General features: G+C 37.4%; 1 protein-coding gene across 1 annotated transcript in view; it reads left to right on the forward strand.

Annotated features, from left to right (window-relative positions):
* MCTP1 (multiple C2 and transmembrane domain containing 1) overlaps positions 1-20,546 on the forward strand; it is a 214,440-nt gene that overhangs the window by 21,722 nt on the left and 172,172 nt on the right.

Consider the following 20,546-nt stretch of genomic DNA (forward strand, 5'->3'; position numbering starts at 1 on the left):
TCTGTAGAGAGGCAACTGCTTTTGGCATGGGTTGTTTCTGTGGTTCAGCTGCAGTCTGAGTGGCCACAGTGCATCTTTCTCTGCTTTTCTCCTCTTTCCAGTAAGGAGGGCAGTCTAGTGTCACACAGTGTCCAATAAACAGTAGCCAGGGTCCAGGCACACTGTAGAACTTTGCTCCTCTCTAGAACTGCCTCACCGTTTTTCTTTCATGTATTCTGCCACTGTATCAGGGTATTGTAGTTATTCAGGGGTGAACTTCCAAACCATTGGAGAAGGATGCTACTTTAAAATATAGCCTATTTTTTCTCCCACATTCCATGCCACTCATAACCCTTGGGCCAGATCTCTGGATAATCTTCCTAGAAATCTCTTTCTTGACTCTGAACGATGTAGACTCTGAATGATGTAGACAGCTCTGAGGAGACCTGGGAGACTTAGGAACAAGAACATACTTTCTTTCATATACAAAGGGACTTGTATGTGTCTCAAAAGCTCTTGTTACACGTCTGAAAGAGGAAGTTGGAGTGAAAGGCTGAGGAAATAATACTACCCTTACTGACTTGTAAGATTATTAATGGACTCCAAAAGGTAGCAGTTGAGGTAAGGACGGAGAGCAGCACTGAACACACATCCCAAATGACCCTCATTGCCCTCGATGTTATCATGTCATAAACAGCTATCCTGCAGTACCTCAACAAATCTATCCTGATCTCTCTCCCATTCTGAAAAATACCAACACATATTTGCACATATGGGAGTATGTATAGGTTGGTGTACCACAACCAAGCAATAAGATCACCAGTGGCTCCATACCTAATACAAATGCTCAGATCAAATTAATTTCCAGTCTGCTCTGGTCAGATCTGCTATTATTGCAGCTCTTTCTGCCTCACATTACACACCACATAAGTCTGTTGTGATTTAGGCATGGCACTCCTGATTTAGTGTTCCCACTGAGACTTTCCAAACCATGTTCTGCACACTCAGTCCTCCTCCCCCTACTCACATTAAGTCTGCTTTCAGACAGGCTTTAGGAATGAATTAGAGCGAGAGAAATCAATGAGCCGCTTTAGAGCAAAGCCCTACTGCTGTGTGAGCTGCAGGATGGAAATGACTCTCCAGCTGTTCCTGTGGATGGTAGGTTTCATCACTGTCCATGGCCCTGGTGTGTCTCTACCTGGCAGCAATCACCTTAGCTGTAGAGTGGTTCTGCATGCTTTTTGGTTTACTGTGTCTTCATCTTAAAATAATCTGTATGTTTAAGCAGGGCTAATACGTGTGTCGGTGGAATCACTGCTATTTGCATTCAGGATTGGAGACAGTTTGGGTAGCACTGCTGGTCTCTATGCAGTGTTTCCTAGTTGAAAAGAAGGAAACATATTTTAGTTTAAATACCAGTTGTAGTCAATTCACCATTTCATAATGAACAGCTAATTAGTAGAGACTATTTTAATCAAGGTAATGTTGCTTTTAGTGTAATGTGAAGCACATATAAGATTTTTAGTTTTACATTACTGTTTTTCCCAGAATTTTAGCTCTTGTTATAAGAGGCCTTACTGATCCCCTAGGAATTAAAATACCGTACAGTTTAGCTAGAGTCTATAAATATATCGGAATCTTGATATATTTATAGACTCTTGATGTCAAAACCTTTATTCTCAAACTTTGTTTTCTTTCATTAAGAGTAAGTCCCCATTGTGCAAAGGGAAATCAAGATAGATTCATTGTTACTGTTTCTGAATTTTTGTATATTAACTTAGGGGAAATATTTGGAGAATATGTGGAGGTGAATGAACTAGAAGTTCTGAAGGCATACAAAATCTTATCTTGTAAGGTGATTTTAATTCTATGTGGACTGGCAATCAGCAGCAGCTCTTGAAAGAAATATTTTGCTTTCACTAAATTGTAGCTAACAACATAAAGGGGTTGTATCCAGTGTAATGCATCACTGGTATTCAGTTGTTCTCAAAGTACCAATGTCCCTGCATTCTTGCTGGCAGAAGCCATGATTGCAGGTTGTGATTGCAGGTTGTGTGCACTTAGCCACAGATGTACTGTGTAGATGAGGAACAAACATTGTCTGGTGGGCTGATGAAGCAATTTTACCTGAGACTGAGAGCTCTTTAGCTCTTGTAAGAAAGCTAACAGGTTGTGACTGAAAATACACAATCACTTACTTCTAAGAGTGAGCTCATGTTAAGGGAGCAGGTCAAGCACTGGGTTAACAGATGAATTTAGGTTTAGCCAAGAGTCTCCTCTGTGTGTTGAAAATTGCAATACACTTTCCTGCACTGCATGGTTCTTACACTGTAATTGTCCTAAAGATTTAATAACTACTGAATGGAAGTCTTCTAGGTCTAGTTCATACTGAGGACTAATAAGGAGATGGAATTTTCAAAGATAAATGAAAATTTGTTCTGAACATGAAAGTATAGCAGTCTGTTTCTCAAGAGGATAAGGTTTTTTCATGTCTTTGGTGATTTAAAGTACCTTTTAACAAGTAATTTAACTTTCTACTCTCTGAAATTGCATTAATTGTGTACTACCAAATTTTATTATTCATCTCATCTTCAACTGAAATGAAATTGTTATTCAAAAAGCTCAGCTGGCATAAAAGATAGAAAGCAAGCAAGTAACCAGATTGCTAAATGAATAAATAAAATTTATATGACTTGAGGTTTGCTTCATCCTACTTAATAGTTTTGTGAACATACTTTTTTTTAAAGTGTCTGTTATAGATATTCTTGATAGCAGTTGGTGTATGTTATCAAGAGATTGTTGAAAACTGAGAGATTTTCTAAGCAGGAATGGGACTTACCTTAAACATAAAAATATGGGAATAAAAACTTACCTTAAACATAAAAATATGGGAAAACCCATCCTTTCCCACCTAACATGAAACTTGAGTCCAAAGTGCAGAGAAGACCCCAGGGCCATTCAAGAAAAGAAAATCCACTTTGTGAAAAAAGCCTGGCTGAAGTTTATTTGTTTTGATTTTTTTTCTTGCTGTTAATATTTTGAGGTATTTTGCTCTAGAAGCATTGAGCATTTTTTGTGCTTGAATCCTTTTTCTCCAAAACAAAATTTGCTTCCACAGATCAGCAGCAGCTATCTTGGTGTGTATGGCAGCTGAGGAAACTAGGCACTGAGCATCTTCTCTTGTAGGCAGCTTGTCTGTTTATCTGATTTATGCTGCCTGAAAATTGGAGCAGAGTCCTTTTCCAGGCATGTTTATCATTCAATTGTTTCCATGAAAAATTATGTTCTACAAAGAGTTTTATTTTTCTCCCCAGACTTTGGCAATTCTTGGTACTGTGACTAAGAGCTACAACCAGTTCTTAATTTCTTTACATTGTTTTGTATCCATTTGCCTTGTTGGTTAATTTCTTTGTCTCTGCTTTGTTTTGCTGGGCTTTTTTAAAAGGGTTAATTTTTATTACACAGCTGCATGATGAGTTGCCTGTCTTTCTTCAGAACCTTCTGCCAGACCTGGCTCAGGTTTAAGAGAGGAATATGTAAGGAACATTGTTTTTTCTATTGTTTTTTACCAGGAAGATGTTAGAACAACAAACCTTTTTAATGTTCCTACCCACTTTTGCAAGAAGCTCAGGAAGAGATAATCTTTTAGAAGTGTTCATCTAGAAAGTAATTATAGTCCTTGATTAATCATAATTTTTACAAAAGAAAGTAGAAGAAAAGTATCAACTTTGTAGGGGAGTAGTTGGTTCACTTTGAGGTCACTGTGTGCTCATAGTAAATCATTACTCACCTCTGGGGAGAGGAAGAGCCATCCTAAACCTCCCTTTAAAACAAACAAAAATGTCAAGCCTCTTCTGTCCCTGTTTATATTTAAGCAGATTCTGCAACATCTGTGTGGTGGGGAAAGACTAAATATGACTTTGAGAGGTTTTTTCTGTCTCATGATATCTATTTTGTCACTATTAGTCCACTTGGTGAACCATCTTCCTCTCCAGCCCATACACTGAGATGCTAGTGCACAGAGAAACATTCATCCCCAGGGAGACATTCACAGCCTTTTCATCCTGATCAGCCTTTGTCATATAATTAAAACTTTTTAAAAATTGCTTCAAGATTCAGAGCTGTTTACTCAGAAAGAAAAAGTTTGACCAACATATTTAGAAAATGGGAAATGAGAGCTCTGTATCGCAATAACTCTATTGCAGAGCAAGAAGTTTTGAAGGCAGTCCAACTTTATCAGTTTCCGTATTGTAACCATAACCGTCCATAACCTTCTGTTTCTTTTTTTTCCTTATAGGAGTGGAGTGATTCTTTTAGAAGAATCATTAGGCTGCTTGCATATCTGCAGATGGCTTATTACAGTTTTTACATATGCTCAAAACTCCAAGATATGGAAGGTATTCAACATAAGTATCAACATTATCTGAGCGCCCTGTACAAATTTTCTTCAGGAAATAGTATTGTCTGTTATATAGTATTTAATATTGTCTGTTTGTTTATTTATTTATTAATTACTTTATGGAAAAGTATTCTCTTCAGACATTCATCTGTTGCTTGACAGTCACTTTTCTATATTGTTAATATATAGAGTTTTGCTGTGAGGAGAGGGATATGACTCCTGATTCTTTTTGGCCACATAGATCAAATAAGCATGATTTATATAAGGAATATCCTCATTTGGACAAAGGAAAGTAATACAGTACTGTGCTTGTAAGATGACTTTTGACAGCACAGGTTTTACAGCATTTTCTAAGAGCTGTCAAATGTTGCTGTTTAATAATGAGACTCTGCAGTATCACTGGTGTTTTTGTTTTTTCAGCATTGCTATCTGAGTAATTTTATGCAGTAATTGGAATATAATACACTAAGCATCAAGTATTATTTGTAAAGATAAAAAAGGTTAAAAATAAAACATCTACAGGAACATATTAGAAGTATCAATTCTAACAAGTCAATCAGTTTTTATTTTCTGGCAACATTTTTCTATGCTTCTAATGAAATGCTTAGGTATATTTATCAGAATTGTTAGTTGGTAGTTGATGGTTGTTATCAATAGTACCAATTGATAGTTGGTAACTGTGCATGAAGATGCCAATATGGTAAAATAGAGCATGTTATGCAACTGTGCAGCTGGTTTTTATAGAATTTTAAAGACTAAAACATAGTAATAATTTCAGTCAAGCATTCAAAAATGAGTTATAGCATTTTTAGGTACAAAGTGTTGTGTTTATATTTTTGTTTGTGGTATCATGCCATGCTTCCTAAAGACACACAAAGTAGTTTGAAATGAGCTGGTGATATTATGATTGATGTTTATTTATAAATCCTTTCCTTTATCTGTTTTAAAAAGGGCAATAGGGAAGCAATTGAGAAAAGGAGCTCAAGAAGAGAGTGATGGACAAAGTTAAAGTAGCTAAATGCTGACGTGGAGAATATATTATTTTCTTACCTTGTTGCAGAGTACCTAGAAGGTACTAAAATTGAAGTGCTTGGACTATGATTTGCACTAATGACACAAGGTTCATTCTTCCAGGAAAATTCTATCCATAAAACATGAATTCTTCCCAGGATTTCTCTGACAATAAAATAGCATGGTGAGAAAAGTTACCATTTGCATGTGGAATAATGCTCATCCAGAAGTAAATTTGAAAGTAAGTTTGAACAGGGATTTTATTTTGGCCATTCGTTGCTTTGGGAGATTTATATAACATCGAAATCTTCATAGGTATCTGATAGTTTTGACAGGAACATCTAGCAGTACACTTTTACCTGCTTTTTTTTTGAGTTTAATGTCTTCAGCTAACTATTCCTGATAGACTTTTTTTTAAGTTATTTACAGTGAGTAATGCAACTTTTTCTACTCTTGGCTGTAGGAAATTACTATGTTTTATTGGATATAGAGGTAATTTTCTGTAATTCTCTTATTAGTACATACAGTAGCATGAATTAAAGTAGTTCTTAGTATACCAATTTTAAGGCTTATTTCTTTGAAATGGGGGACCTCACAAATTGAGGAAAGTGTATGTATTCCAGTTGTGCTGCATTTTATCTGGTAAAGCACCATTCCTAGAAAATGCTTTGCAGTAAGGGTGTTGCAAGTACATTAAGAGGTGTAGAAAGCTCCTAAAGGCATCTGTAGAAATCTCTTTGGTTTAGGCAATAATTTTCCCATACCATTATCTCAATCTATAATAGTTGGCTGCCGTATGATCCCAAAAGATTTGGGCTATGCTTTCTAGTTTAGTAAAAGGATGTATGTTCTCTGAAGTTGATTGGCTACTGAATGCTGTCCAGCTCAGCCTTTGATTTCTTTTTTGTCTGGAAAAATATCTGAATCATTGTAACTGATGATGTGTTTCTTGCATTATTATTCTGTTCTGTAACATTAAACTTCTAGGTTCTTTAGAAAAATACGTTGGGGTTGTTTCACAGTATTTCTGAGTTCTGCATTCCCCTGCATAATTTAGATTATGAATATTAAATTATAGTTGAAATTAATAATTTAACCATTATATGAATTGCAGATATCATGGTCATAAGTGATAATCTTACAGCTTCTTGTAGCATAGATATATTTAGTTGTCACACCCATCTTCTAGTTAAACCTACAGCATTTCTGGCAGTGCATTATATGCTTTTTTCCCCTAATAAGTTTTATTTTCAAAACTGTTTCTGGTTTTATTTTCAAAAATGTTTCAGTTGTCTCCAAAACTGCTACAAAGGACTACTGTACTGCTGTTTCTCAAGTTATTTGATTTTTTTTTCCTTAGTGTTAAAGTTCAGTGCTTCATCCTCTAGTGCTAGGAAGAGTGCTTCTTTAAGCTAAAAGTAGTTTTCGTGGAGAGAGGTGGAGATGTGGCATTGTCTGTAATAGAAGGGTTAGAATGTATGGAGCTCACAGTTGGCAGTGGAACAGTTGAGAGCTTCTGAAATCAAATCTGAAGGGGCAAACAAATAATGATGATGGCATCATGAGAGTCTACTGTAGACGTCCTGGCCAGGATGATGATACTGATGAATTCTTTGAGAAATGAAGGGACAGTTCCAAGTTACCTTCCCTTGTCCTTTATGAGGGGTTTTAACTTGGCAGAAGTTAACTGAGTACCACATAGCTAGTACAACTCAGATCAGAGGATTCATAAAAAACTTTATGGAATAGATCCTTGGGGAGCCAACTTGGAAAGTTGCCCTCTTTGATCTACTGCTTGACAACAGAGTGGATGTCATGAGTGAAAAATGGAGATTGGCAGCTCTCTTGGCCACAGAGACCACAAAGTGATCAAGTTTAAAATCTCTGTTAATAGGAGGAGAAGTGCCAGCAAAACCGCAACTCTGGATGTGAGGAGAGCAGACTTCAGGCTGCTCAGAGAAATTAATAAGATCTCCTGGGAGAATGTTTTTGCAGGTGCTGAGATCCATCAGTGCTGGTTGTTTTTTAAATATCACCTCCAAAGGGTACAGGAGCAGCAATTCCTAAATACCGACAGTCAAGCAGGAAGGACAGAAAACCAGCTTGGCTGAACAGGAATCTTGTCTTGGAAATAAGGCAAGAAGGGTATATACCCAGTGGAAGCAAGGTCAGGTGACATGGAAAGAATACAGAGATGCTGTTTGCAATGCTAGGGAGAAAGTCTATGTAGTCAAAGCTCTATTGGAGCTGAAGCTGTCCAGAACTGTGGGGGACAATAAAAAGGTTTTTCAAGTATATTGTCAATAAGCAGTGTATAAAATAGCATTGACTTGTTACAGGATGAGGACAGTCGCCTGACAAACAGAGACATGGGCAAAGCAGAGGTATTTACTGCAGTCTCTTTCTCCATCTTCAACACTAATGACGGAACAAGAGGGTCTCTGCCCTGACCTGAAGGATTATGATAATGATCAATTCTTGGTTGACCGTGGAAAAGTGTGAGATCTGCTATTCCACCTGAATCCCTACAAATCTATGGCACCTGAAGGGATTAATCCAGGAGTCCTTAAAGCATTAGCTGATGGCACTGAAAAACCTCTTTTAATGACTTTTGACTGGTCTTGGAAATCTGGAGAGGTCCTAGCTGACTGGAAGCTGGTGAACATTGTCCTGATTTCCAAGAAAGACAAGAAGAACCCGTGAAACTACAGGCCTGTCAGTCTCACTTCAGTGCCTGGTAAAATTATGGAGATTATTCTGGGAGATACTGAAATACACCAGAAAGACAATGCAGTCATCAGTCAGAGCCAGCACAGCTTCATGAGTGGGAAGTCCTGCTTATCAAACCTGATTTGTTTTTATGACAAAGTCACCCACCTTATGGGTTCCCTTGATTGAGGGAAGCCAGTGGAAGCACTCTTTTTGGATTTCAGAAAATCTTTAAATAGTGTCTCTCCCAGGACCCTTATGGATAAAATGTGCAGCACACAGCTGGTAAACACATGGGGTGGGTGTGCAACTGGCTCAGGCACAAGGGGTGATAGTGAATGGGGTGACACCAGACTGGTGACCTGTCACCAGTGGGGTTCCACAGGGCTCCATCTCAGTCCTGTGCTCTTCAGCATCTTCATAAACTGCCTGAATGCAGGACTGGAAGGGATGCTAAGCCATGTTAATGAATTATATAAAACTGGGAGGAGCTGTTGACTCCGTCAAAGGCAAGGAGGCCCTGCAGAGAGATCTCAGAAAATTACAGGGCTGAGCAATCATCCACCTTAAGAAATTCAATAAGGGAAAGTGCCAGATTTTGCACTTGTTTTGGGCAATTCTGGATGTATGGACAGAATGAGGAATAAGAGGCTGCAGAGCACTGCCATGGAAAGGGACCTGGGGGTCCTGGTCAGTGACAAGGAAGTCACTGACCATGATCCAGCAGTGCCCTGGCAGCCAGGAGGGCCAAATGTGTCCTGGGGGACATCAGCCCAGCATGACCAGCTAGGCAAAGGAGGGGATTGTCCCACTCTGCTCTGAGCTGGGACAGCCTCGCCTCAGTGCTGGGGACAGTTCTGGGTGCCACAATATAAGACAGATAAAAAGCTCCTAGAGAATGTCCAAAGGAAGGCAACAAAGATGGTGAATGGCCTTGAGGGGAAGCTGTATGAGGAGCAGCTGAGGTCACTTAGTCTGCTCAGCCTGGAGAAAAAGAGACAGTTACAATTTCCTTCTGTGAGGAAGAGGATGTGCAGGCACTGATCTTTTTTCTCTGGTGACCAGTGACAGGACTTGAGGGAATGGCCTGAACTTATCTCAGGGAAGGTTTAGATTGGAGATTAGAAAAAGGCTCTTCACCCAGAGGGTAGTTGGGCACTGGGACAGGCTCCCCAGGGAAGCCGTCATAGCACCAAGCCTGACACAATTCAGGAAGCATTTGGACAATGCTCTCGGGTGTATGGTGTGACTTGAGTATGGTTCTATACAGGGCCAGGACTTGGACTTGATCCTTATATGTCCCTTTCAAATCAGCTTGTTCTGTGATTCTCTGATTATGTAATGTTTGCAGTATCAAACCAGAGTGTATGTCTGTCCTTCTATGTTAAACAGGAAAATTACCAAATGTATGAAAGATGCTCACTATTAAAACACGGGGGAGATTGAATCCATCTATTTTCCATATCTAAGCTAAAGGAATATTCAAATACATTAATGTGGAAAGGAAATGTGGGCCCTAAATTGTTCTGATTGCTAATTGAACATATTAGACTGGGAACAGGAAAGTTGTATATGAGATAACTGTATATGATATATGTATATGACTGATATATTCGGTACTTAAACAGCTGCAGATGAGTTGCTTGTACATGGAAATGTATGGAGTCTTTGAAACTTGAATATGAAATTAGCACTTCTGAGATCTAGCATATTTCAAAAAAATCATGAAGTAGTTCAATATCAAAACTAGCAACTTACTACTGAGTATTCAAATAAAAGGCCTAGTATTTTGCTAGAAATTTTAAGGGGGCAGGGCAGGATCATTTATTGGAAAAATAATTTGTAAAAATACTCATGATATATGAAAACCATAAAGTGAGATGAGGGTACATTTTTGGAGGTGGGTTCTGGCACCCACCCACTTCTGGCAAGTACTAGAAGCTTGACCAATCTTTTGGTTGGTCTTGAGGACCACAAACTTTCCTGGTGATGTTGCTCAGTGTGTGGAGTCTGTGTTGCCTTGCCAGTAAACATTGTTGATACAACAGATAGCCTGGGAAAATCGCTTTCTGCTTATTTAATGAAGTAACTTCAGAGGATGGTTTTGAGGGCCCCTCTTCCCCAGAGGGCAGCTCAGACATCAGGTGTGTCACTTTTTGTCTCTTGCATCTGTACAGAGGTCCAGGGGCACTTCTGATGTGTCTGAGGGACAGCGCTTTCAGAAGCAGCAGTCCAGTCAGATGGAGCTTTTTTTCAAAGTACATTAATCTGAAATGCCTGTATCTATTATTACGATCCAGTTTCTTCTAATAATCATTCGCATAATTGTCATCATTTGCAATGAAATTATCTAGTAATGTTATTGTTTAAATTGGCAGAATAGTAGAATATTCTTCGTAGAGGAGAATAAAGAAGAAATAAGTAGAACAAGTCAGATGCATGAGTCAGATGTGCTCATCATGAAGTATGAAAGTGGAGAGAACATTGTATAGGCTATATTGATGGCTACTTGGCAAGTCATATGTGACATTAATCCCTTGTCTAAAATAGAACATCTGTGGAATGGAAGATACTCTGCTTTTAAAAAAATTGAATGTTAAATGGTGAGAAGATAGTGATTTGAGAACGTATTGATCCACAGTTGTCCTGTGAGCTGGTCATCTCTTGCTAAAACACTTTTCTGCTTGAAGGTAGGGATGCTTCTGCTTCCTGCCAGTTGTGGGTCTTCTATAATTTTCCAGATCATGCTAAGAGATGGAAAAATATTCATTAACATAATTATACAAAAACTGTTTTTCTGCTGTGATTATATTAGGATTAGGTATTGTATAATTTAGGGAATATTATCTTTGCTAAATTCTGGCAGAAATGCTGCAGAGCAGCACTGCAAAGCAGAAGTGCGTCCATTGCTTCATAGATTTAACTAACTCCCTGTGGAGAGTAAGCTCCTGTCTCACCTCTTTTATGCCCTCAAAATGCTTAAAAAATTGCACAGCTCTTTTCATGTTTCTTCCCAAGAAACTACTCCAGAGCAGCTGTTTCAAATGTTACATTAAAATTATTTCTTCAATACCTTTGTTCGCTAAGACTGGCTTATTAGAAAATATTCTAGAATAGATTTCTTGTCAGGGAACCCTTCTGCTATTTTAAAAATGAACCTTTTCTTATTTAAATTCTTCACATTCCTGTTTATTTTTGCTCCATTTTTTTCTCCAAATTAAATTTTACTACAAATTACTAATAATAATAATTACAGCTTGTCCATGATTTTTTTTTTTTAAAAAAACAGATTGCAAATACACTATAAAAATGGGTAGTTTTGCTTGTGAGGGTGGAAGGCTGGTCCTGAAGCATGTATCCTGGTGCTTCACCACTTCAGGTTCTGCATCACTGTGTCTGTCACTTTCCTCATTACTGCGAGTTTGGAAACAGGTAAGAGCATACCCAATGAATATTTTCTTTCTGGAGGATATTCATGAAGTGCATGGTTGAGCTGAGGACTCCTGATGCAGTACATTTTACTGCTCCTCATATCATCGTCCACAATGTTCTAAAACATGCAGTCACTCTTTCAGAGAGTATCTTTTCTTGCATTACACAGAGCATCTGGCTGATAGGTGCTCTCTGAATCATAGCTTTACACTATTTGATAGATCAATCTTCTTCACTTGTTATGAGAAATAGATAAGAAAACTTAGGACCACAATATGATAAGCTGCATAGGTAAAAGTAATGCAGGACCTTCCAATGTGATCTTTCTAAATAGATAGTTGAACATGATGGCCAAAAATAAGTTAAAGCCAAAGTGAAATTTTTAAACATTGCTAAGAAGTGTAGCAGATGAAGCCTGTCTCCTTTCCCTCATCTCCATTGCTGTCTGAGAGGGTAGGAACTTCCTGTCTAGCTGAAGCTGGAAATTATCCTGTTCTTTGTGTGTATCTGGAGGTTTTAAGTGAAAAAGAAGTTGAGTTCTGAGCTGCCAGTTATATTTTCAAATGCATCCAACTTTGCTCTATTACTTCCATTTTCTGTGTTCTTCTTTGCTATAATGGAACAACTTTGCTTTTGGCCAATTAGCAAAGCGTGATTTTTGTCCTTTGTTGTCCCTTGGTGAGTCCTCCTGAAGCAAGCATTTTGTTTCCAAGAACTTTGTGTAGGTGTGTGTAAATTTCTGTTTGATTCCGGGTATTTCACAATTGTGACCATCATGATTTAAATGTTTCACTTTAAATAGAAGATTTATAATTCTTTAGATAGAAGAAACATTTTAATTTTCCTTTTAGTGTTTAATGCTCAAGATACCAGTGTTGGAACAAAATAGATGGGCTAGTTGAGTTGTAAGATACTGAAAAAAATTGAATGTTCTTTTATTGCTGTCGTGTCAGTATTTTTTATCCTCACTGACTTGAACTTGCCTCTCTGTATGAATCAATTTTTATTCTAACTTGTTCTGTTACTCTGAGTACAGACTGTGCCAAATTGTCAGTTTTGTAAATGAATCCCTCCCTAATGGATATAAAACTGTACCTACTCTGCCATGTGAACTTGATAGATTGGCAATATAATTTACCAGGTAAGCTGATTTCTGTAGAAATTATACATGTTTCTATACAGAATAAATGACCTATAGAAACTTCTTGTTTTCAGTACTTGTGTAATTCAATTTCTATTTCTGTAGTAGTCACCAGTGAATATAAGAAATTTTTCAGACAGTCTTCCTTAAATAATGCTCTCTGCCTTTTGCAGTCTAGTGAAATCAGATTTTTTTAATAATATAAAAAACATATTTTAATAAACCTTTCTTAAAAAGATGTTTATAGCATGCCATTATAAACTTTCTATGTTTAAGTGATAATTGAAGTAGTTGTTAAAGTTGTCTGGAAGAGTATGGGCAATAAAGTCAGAGAAGAAATAAATATTAGAAAAAATAATGTACTGTTGTTTTTCGTTAGGACTTCAAGTAAAGACTAAAATCTAATGGCCTATTTTTTCAGTTTCTTTTTCAGCTACCTGTATCATTCCATTGTGGAAAAGATCTGTGTTCTCCAGTGTTCTCTTAATAAAAAGTCACAAAGTTGCACTAGGGCAAATTTAAGAACCCTGTACTTAAAAAGTTTCTTTTTTCCATTAAATGGAGCTGTAATCTCTGCGCATTTAAACTGAGCCACAAAGTTAGTTTGTGTAAAAATTAAATAGTAACATTACATTCTGAATTTAGTGATTGTGTTATTTTAATTTTTGAGTCATGAGTATTCTAGCTGCTTGATCATGCTTTTGACAGATTCAGTCTCCCACAGTGGTTTTTGATTGGTTTATGTTAAATTAATTTATTGTGCCTGATAAAAATTTTAGGGTCACTGTTACTGGTAGAACCATGATTAAATGCCAGAGAGTACATGTTGCCAGTATCAGCAGCAGATTCATTAAGTTCAGTGATCTGATTTTTTATTTTTTTTTATTTTTTTTGATTGGACCTTCTGCAATACCTTGACGAGAGGGATATTGAATGCAATTCTCATATGAGGAATTCATATTTATAGTGGCAGCTAATTAAGTGAGATACGTGAAAAGCTGAGCCTAGATGCTTCAGCAATTGCCTCCTCTTCATATTTATAGTATTTTAAATTTGGCTTGTAAAATATGTAATTTGTGGGTTTAAGCACAAGTCCAATCCAACCAGGATAAAGAGATGGATGAGTTATTGTATAAGCAGCTGGAGGATGTTTCAAGATCACCAGCCCTTGTTCTTGCAGGAGATTTAACCTGCGAGGTATCTGCTGGGAACTCAACACAGTGGAAAAGAGGCAGTCTAGGAGGTTCTTGGAATGCATGGAGGAGAACTTCTTGTCATGGTGGTGAGCGAGCCTGCCAGGAGTGGGGCTCTGCTAGACCTGCTGTTTGCAAACAGAGAGGAGCTGGTGGGAGATGTGGTGCTCACAGGCTGTCTGGGGCACAGTGACCATGAAATAACAGAGTTCTTAATATTTGGTGAAATAAGCAGGGGCATCAACAAAAGTTCCAGTCTGGACTCCTGAAGTGCAGACTTCAGTCTTTTCAAAAGAATGAATCAGAGAGTACCTTGGGAAACAGCCCTGATAGACAAAGTGGTCCATGAAGAATGGACATGCTTCAAGAAAGAAATCTTGAAGGCACCGAAGCAGACTATCCCTATGTGCTGAAAGATGACCTGACAGGGAAGATGACTGGTCTGATAATGTTTGGAAAGAATTAAGGGAGAAAAGAAGAGTGTATCACCTTTGGAAAAAGGGGCAGGAATTCAGGGAATATTTAAGGATGCCACTAGGTCATGTAGGAAGAAAATTAGAGAGGTAAAAGCCCAATTAGAACCTAATGTTACCACTTCTGTGAAGGATAATGAAATAACTTATATAATTAATTAATCAATTAATTAATTTTTATAAATACATACATGGCAAAAGGAGGGGCAAAGACAACCACTATTCTTTATTGGGGATGCAGTGGAATATGGGGGCAGTGACTCCACCACCTTCCTAGGCAGCTCATGCCAGGAGGGTACCCCAGACAGTCAAGAGCAGGGACTACTCCCTGCTATTACTCTTTTATGTGGATACAAATGATGCTGCAAGCCAAAAAATAGGTAGGATAAAAGAAGACTATAAAGCCCTGGTGAGGCAGGTGAAAAATATTGGTCCCTAAGTCATGTTGTCATCTATCCTACTGGTTAGAGAAATAAGGACAGCTAGAAATAGATAAATAATGCAGATCATCATCTCATTTCTTGCTTGCACCATCTAGAAGGTTTTGGCTTTTGTGACAGTGGGTTGTGTGTTAATGATCATGGCCTGTTAGGGAGGTGTAGGATCCACCTGTCTAAAAAGGGCAAGGGAATCTTTGGCCTCAGGTTGGCCAGTTTGGTAAGATGGGCTTTAAACTAAAGGTCTTGGGAGGTGGGATCCAAATTGGTGCTGCTCATGCCCTTGCTTTCTGCTAGGGAGTAGGTCATACAAATCAGGGCAGCGACAAATATTTCTTGACTGTCTCTCAAGATGAGCATCATAGGGCTAAACATATGAAGAATGTTTATGGTTATGGTGAATCTTCTTATATACCTTCTAGAGAACATGGCTGCATGGTTACCTCTCTGAAGTGTCTGTACGCACATGCACACAGCATGGGCAATAAACAAGAACTAGAAATCTGTGTGTGGTTGGAATCTCATTGCAGTTACTGAGACATGGTTGGATAACTCACATGCCTGAAATATTGTCATAGATAGCTATGTACTTTTAGAAAGGACTGGTCAGAGAGGTGAAGTGGTGGATTTGCTCTTTAAGTGAGAGAGCAACTAGAGCATATCGAGCTCTACCCAGGGACAAATGAATGATCTGAGAGTTTATGGTAAGAGCTAAGGGGCAGGCTAATATTGGTGACACTGTTGTGGTCATTTGCTGTAGGCCACCTGATCAGGAGGAGGAAGTTGATGGGCCTTCTATGAGCAGCTGGCAATAACAGTGGTCACAGTTTTTCCTGGGCAGCTTCAACCACTCTGATATTTGCTGAACGGATGATGTTGGAACACACAAGTTCCAGGAAGTTACTCCAGATAGTTGAAGTAACTTTTTGGTGCAAATGGTGGAGGAGCTAAAGAGGAAAGGTGTGTTGCTGGACCTTGTACTGACAAACCAGAAAGAACTGGTTGACAATATAAAGATTAGCATTTTCTATAAGTGACCATGAGATGGTGGAACTCTGGATCCTGCATGGAGGAAGCAAAGGGAGTAGGACCCTCCAGAGAAGCCAGCTTTGGCCTCTTCAAAGACCTACTTAGAGGAATCCCATGGGATAGAGCTCTAGGAGAGAAGGGAGTCCAAAAGAGCTGATAAGTATTTATTTATACATCACTTCCTCCAGGTTCAAGATCAGTGTATCCTCTTGATCAGTCAAAGGTGACAGGATAACTCCATAGATCAGGAAGCTCCTAGTAAATTGCAAATGCAAGAAATAAATTTATGGTGTTTAGAAAAGGAAATGGACTATGTGGGAGGACTATAGGGATTTTGCACAGGTGTAAAGAAGAAGGCCAAGACCCACCTGGAACTGAGTCTGCCTTGGCAGAGGGGTTGTACTACATGATCTTCACAGGTCTCTTCCAACCCTAACATTTCAGTCATCCTGTGAGAACATCCCATAAACCACATTCACCTGGAAACTGACATTTTCATGATATAGAGACGATCTTAAAGATAATTTCCACTCTAAACAATGATTTTGTGAGTGTTACTGGGAAAGACAGGAGCTTGAATAGTTTGCACGTGATTGCTCCTAAACACTTGAATAGAATATTTGAGTAATTTGTAATTGGAGACTATTTCTCAGAGTTTGTGTAGGCATCTGTGTCTTACAAGAATAGTACTCTTTTAGAACATTTGAAAACAAGTTCTGTGGGTTTGGAGGCATCCCCTGTCAGCATTATTCATGGCACTTCCAGTGCCTGGCAGCAGATCAAAATGCTATGAAGTTCTATTTTTCTTCCAAAACAGGAACATGGCAGATTGAAACCAGCATGTCAGCTACTTACTGAGTTACCGTTGCTACCGTTTTGTAGTTTACAGCCTACTTTTTCTTTCTGTTTAGATAGAGACTGCCAGCTCCAAAGTAGTGACTGAGGTTTTTGGTTTGACAAAGGAAAATATTCTCTTTTCCTCTCTTCAGAATTAAACTGGAGGTGCCCAAGGGACTTGGAGGGAAACAGGTGGGACAACTGAACCTAACTGATACAAAGGATATTCCAGACCATATGACTTCATGCTCAGGATATAAAGCTGGAGGAAGAAGGTGAAAGTGGAGGACATTCAGAGTGATGGTGTTTGTTTTCCAAAATCACTGTTAGGGATGATGGAGTCCTGCTTTCCTGGACATGCACAATAACAGCCAGTCCTTTGGAAATGGTGGATGGATTCCTTGCTTGGCTTTGTGCATGAATTTTTATTGCTTTACCTGTTAAAAGGCAGAATTAATGTTCTTGCAGGACTTCTAGTATGGCCTCTTTCTGGCATGGTCTTCTATGGGCCATTTTGGACTTGACATGTAGTCAGTTTTCCATGAAAATCTGAGTTATAGTTATTACAGGATATATTAAGTCATATTGATTGTATGTTTTGACACAATTTCTTAAACTGGAAATATACTTAAGCTGTAAATAAACGTTGGGCCACTCTAGGTGTCTTGCCCAATAGCTTTGCTGGAGCATCTCAGATCAGGATGTTGATGGTCCCGAGATGAGTGGAGGAAGGATGGTATAGATAGAGTGAGTGGGTAAAACAAAGCAGCAATTGTGAAATCTGGTGAACTTTCCTCATGATTTTTCATAGAAACTTTAAATAAATTCATTAAATGCAGTGTGGGCAGAAAGAGAATCATAGTAATGATTTAATAATTTCCTCATGACATTTTCTCCTGTTAACAAGTTTGAAGAGTATTGTCAGCATTGGGTGCATATGAGTTAGCATTTGCTATCCAGTATGAGAAACCCACATAAATTTTTTTTTTCTCAGAGATTTTAATTATCACACTTTATATAGGTATATGGGAAAATTATGGAGAAAAATAATGGAATTTATAGAAAACCATTACAAACAGAGATCTTTTTGTTTGTTTCCTGGAACATCTTTAATGTAGTACACTGCTTGGTTATTTACTACCCTGAAATAGTGGACTGATTTAAAAACAAGTTCTGTTTAAGTTATCTTTTTTTCTGTATTTGAAATGGCTTGCAGACTTTTATACAGAAGAGAAAATATTTAAAGCAATTATTAAAATAAGTACCATTACCTTATAATTTCTTTCTTCTTTTAATCTGCTGTTAGGATTCAACTCATCTTCAATTTTAGTTGCAGCTAGAAACTTGGCTAGATGACATTTGGCCAAGATCTGAGATAATTAATGATATTCTGATCTATGCACATTAAAGATGAGAATCCAGAAGATTGTAGCGGCTTAGGAGGTGATATTAAAGAGCTGAGAGTTTACAGATGTGAATGATTTAACATGAATGACCACTGAGATACTACTGAATTAATGTTGACATGGAAAAAACCAAAGCACAGAAATACAGTCTTCCCATTGCATGTAGTTCTATAATTCGGTGATAAAAATGGAACACAAGTTGGGGTATAGCTTCCTCATGGTTCCATTTCTGTTAGGCATGATATAGGAAGAAATTAACAAATCTAGTGCAATGATAGTGTTGTTGGTTTTTGGGCACCAAGGTCAATAACTGGTACTATTTAATGAGTGTAGTACCAGGTAAGTAATTGTATGCATATATATGCACTAAAAATTTTCTATGCATAAATTAAATTTACACTTCAGTTTTTCTCAGATTTTTAAGACTGCTGTAATAAATTTTTGGTGTACAGGTTTATGGTTTTATTTACATGTTCTTGTTCTAGTAAAGTGATCTCAAAAATCTAGATGTGACCTTACATACTTTTGACATGAATTTTTCATTCTTAACTTTACTGCACATGAATAAAAGGCCCCTGAATAGTAAATTAAAAAAGTTAAACAGCCATTCTGCATACTTTTTTTTTAAATCATTGTATTTGAGTATTGTTTGACTGACAAAAAATGCTGATGATTTAAGTTACATGGAAATAGTATTTCAGTGTTTCACTTCAATTTTTACAGTTACAATTTTAATTTAGGCATGAGGTTTTTGAGGCCTATTAGAAGGCAGTCTTTCTCTGATGGATATTATTTCTTTATTTTCATTTCAGGTGATTGTTTTCAGAGAATTTATTCTCCATTTCCTAATACATGGTGAAAAAAGATCAGACTTTTAAAGGAGGGAATAGAAATAAGCATTAAGAATGTGAAAGGAAAAAATATTTTCCAAACTCTGTAACATTTTCTCATTAGTATGAAAAGAATCATAAAAGTTTAGATAGTTGTAATATATGACTTTTTTTTTTTTTGCTAGATATCTGAGATTCTTTTTGATATATTCTTAAATATAAGTTATCTCAATGAAAGCTTGTAATAAGTTTTATTTCCTATGAGGAGGTCACTGCCATGTAATAAATTAAGATTTCACTAATGCATAATAGCAGTGAGGATGTTCACCTCTAATTGCTGAGATGATTGCTGTTTCTTAGCACTCTGCAGAAGGAAAGTCTCATAGAGTATATCTAGGCTGTGGTCTATCATTTCATACAAGATTTAGTCAAGTAGACTTTTTCTCCACAAGTAGACTGAGGCATCCAGTTACGTAACTTTCTGCAGAGCTGGGCATTTTTTTAAAGGAGATGCAAAATATCTGCAGCAGGCTATGATTTCCCATAACCTCAATATTTTAGGAAGCCAATTGATGTTTATTCATATGTTAGCTGCTTTCATCCGTACAAAATAAAATTGTTGAGTAATTAAATGTGTTTTGTTTGTGTAATGTGTGTACTTTCCATCTGTAAATGTTAAGCTTCTGTTACTGTAAATCTAATTGTCCAAATTGTCTTTTTCCTTTCTTAGAAATGTCAGAATTTTTTAACAATCCAAATGAAATTACTGCACAGGGAGTATTGGACACATACTAATATCAAGACTCAAAGCTAGCATGGTTTAGAATGTACATAATATTAGGAAGCAGGAAGAATATATCAGCTTTTCTGGAAATGTGTTACACTGCATGTGACTGTGTGAGTGCACATAAGTATTCATTTGTTTGAAATAACAAATCTTAACAAAGTATTGCGATTAAAATAAAAGTGCCAAAATAGTAGTAGTGTAAGTAATCCTTACAAATAATTGTAAGCACAACTCTATGCTTTAGTTTTTCTTTGCATGATACTGTTTCAATTTCAGTATTTATATTTGAAAATGAAGTAGAAATTCAGTCTTTGGCTGATAGATCTCATAGACTCCAGCCTACTTGTTTTAAGTGATCTTCATGTTGTGAGCTACAATATCAAACTAAAATGTTTCCCTTTAGCAGCTCCCATTGATAATTAATTGTATTGCAGATGAAAGAGGAGAAAAGAAAAGCAGTTTATTGAGTATCATTTGAGAAACCAATGGATGTCTTGCCTGTCAGCATTGCAATCTAAGATTCCTGTTTCTTGTAACAGGCTCCTGTGAATTTTCTGGATTTTGGCAGTACCTTTCCTGCCTTTCCTCTCCTGTACTTTAGGTAGCCTTAATACAGACAATTCAGATTGGTTCTGTGGGGCTTGTTCACCTTCGAGAACTATTTGGGTCAAGATGTGATGCAAACCTATTGGTTGATTGTCACTGGAAATAGATGCATCTCTTAAACTGTACTTCTGCAGCATATTATATATACTCAGCCTTTTGCTTAATCGCTTAGGATATAGAAATCCTATCACTTTAATGAAAAATACAGAAAGTAATGAATTAAATTTTTGCAACATGTACTAAATTTTTTAATGAATAGTGCAAAATTTTGGTTTGC

Source organism: Sylvia atricapilla, chromosome Z (genome assembly GCF_009819655.1).
Source record: "Sylvia atricapilla isolate bSylAtr1 chromosome Z, bSylAtr1.pri, whole genome shotgun sequence".
NCBI lineage: Eukaryota > Metazoa > Chordata > Aves > Passeriformes > Sylviidae > Sylvia > Sylvia atricapilla.